This window comes from Theobroma umbraticum, unplaced genomic scaffold (genome assembly GCF_002168275.2).
Source record: "Theobroma umbraticum cultivar Fairchild unplaced genomic scaffold, ASM216827v3 scaffold_147.0, whole genome shotgun sequence".
NCBI lineage: Eukaryota > Viridiplantae > Streptophyta > Magnoliopsida > Malvales > Malvaceae > Theobroma > Theobroma umbraticum.
This window is the reverse complement of record NW_018397259.1, coordinates 9227610-9229998: the sequence shown is the minus strand read 5'-3', so window position 1 is coordinate 9229998 and position 2389 is coordinate 9227610. Positions and strand designations below refer to the sequence as shown.

The following is a 2389-nucleotide window of genomic DNA, read 5'->3' as shown; positions in this document are numbered from 1 at the left end:
CATTAGATTAATTGAACTTCAACTTTCCTCATTATCATGATAAGATTTGTTTAAAGAACAAATTTTGCAAAGAAAAAGGGGAAAAAACCAAGAATTGTGGAGTTTTCAAATTGGTAATCATTGGACATTAGATTGAACTTTTTAGAAAGACCTCCTCAATATTTTTCCCTTACAATGAAAACAAGAAAAATTTTTTATCATTATTTACTACTATAATACACCCCTATCATGCTGATAGTAGCATCTTTCATTGCCTCCATGATCTCGTCAAAAACCTTTTCTCTTGATATCTGATATGACGTTTAATTTCTTGAAGGACGCCTTCTGCAGCTTCCATTTCTTTATTTAGCAGACAAGCAAAGCAAATGACAGAAGAGTAGAGAAAAACAGATAGCAGAGCCAAAAATGAAACAGCAAGAACAAGAATATATCAATAAACGATGTGACCAAGCCAAATAATTAGCTATATAGCTATGAATAAATAGGCAACTAAGAATCAAAGTGAAAGGTTTCTGGTTTTTTAGGTGGAAAGTAGAGGAAGATAAGAAGCCGATAATTTGAGGTGGAGGACAAGAGATGAGACGGAAACAAAAGAGCAAGCAAAACACAAAGAAAGGACAACAAGATAATGGAAGAGAAAAGCCACAAAATGACAGGGTTTTGAGAATGGATGAGCAAAGAACAATGGAGAAAGATAACAGTGATGTTCTGTCAAATTATGGGAAGCCAAAAGCAGCAAAATGCAAGGGTTTTGATCTTCTCCATTCTTCAGCTAGGTGTAAACCATTATGGCCAGTGAACGTGGCCATCATGAATCAGAATCATGGGTCACTACAAAGCAAAACAAATGATTGACTCTTGTACTTTAAAGTGAATCAAACAAACACATTGGGTTGGGGCTACGTGCTCAATTATTATACTTTAAAGCCTGAAACGGCAGAGCTTTACTTCCCATTCATTATCCTCTGTTTTTTTCTTGCCTTTTCATGACCTTCGAATGTGTGGCCATGGCATTATTACTGATATTCCATAAAAAAAAAAAGTTGCTTAATAAATAATGGATAATTTTTAAATACATGTAAAGTAAAAAATTATTTATATTTTGTCACATTGTTACTGAAATTCCATCATTCTATAAAATATCGCATCCTTACTATGAACTTAGCATATTTAATATCACATCAATTTAATCAAATAGTATGATAATATACATTGTAAAAGAATTTTAACATTATTAATAATTAAAATGATATTGTTAATTTTTAAAAATACAAAATTTTATTTTTTATAAACTTTATATAAAAAACTAAATTCAATATTTTTATAAACTACAAAGATTAATTATATAATTTAATTTTTAGTTTACAAGTCAACCAAACTTATAATCTCTTCCTTTTCTTGGACTTTATCCACCTTCTTTAACTCATCATTGAGTTTCTTGTGTTGTTCAACATCCATCATCTAATATATGTAATGATCTGCTTTTACAATGCAAAGAAAAAGATATTTCAAACTTCAATTCGTTAAAGAAATAGATATTTACATTTTAATTCTAATTCTATTCTCACAATTCATTGTAGTAATTGGTTATGTTTGATGATTCTGATTCTGTATTCAAAACATTAGAAAATTCAGCAATAGCTAATTAAAAATAAACTAAGTTATATTGTAAACCGTTAAAACTAATAGTTATAGAAAAAGTCATAATAAAACAATAAAATTTATCAAATATAATAAAATTCACCCCCATCATATTAAATGGATTATAAACATGTAATTATCGTGTCATGAGTTATATAACAATAGTAATTAAACAAATTTTAAACGGAACATTTAAAACAAAAAATCTTTTATATTTTAATTGTATTAGTATGATTAAAATATAAAACATGATTATTCCAAAACCTAAACTTACTTAGCTTGGTTATAAAAAATATAAAATTGTCAAGTATACCCGTATATTACTCTTGCACCGAGCTCTGGTCATGAGCATTGAATATGTGGCCATTTATGATAATCAATCCTACATCAATTATAATTTTGGTAATAAAATATTATTTGAAAAATTAAAAAAATTATAATTTAGATAAAAACCAAAATCTAGAAATAAAACTAGAATTTACGCAAAGCAATTATATATAATGGGTTATTTAATTTTTTACCAACACGTTTTTATGAATTTGGAAAAGTCTACATTCACATTTTGAAAAAAAAGATGATGTGTTTGGTTTCACATGATATGGTATATGAATGACAATTATTATTTAGAATAAAAAAATTTGAAGTGCTTAAATATTAAAAACTTTTTAATTTATTAATTAAACATCCCAATTAGTTCTTTTTATTATTCGAAATAGAGCCAAGGATTCTTGATTTGCAAATGTATAAT

The 2389-nt window shown here is 27.2% G+C and overlaps 1 pseudogene across 1 annotated transcript in view; it reads right to left on the bottom strand.

Moving 5' to 3' along the window:
* The window catches only part of LOC110416023 (disease resistance protein At4g27190-like), a 6834-nt pseudogene extending 4826 nt beyond the window's left edge, over positions 1-2008 (bottom strand). Inside the window, exon 1 of the transcript XR_016351157.1 lies at positions 1955-2008. The product of XR_016351157.1 is annotated as a disease resistance protein At4g27190-like (transcript). The remainder of the gene's footprint in view (positions 1-1954) is intronic.
* Positions 2009-2389: the final 381 nt, after the last annotated feature.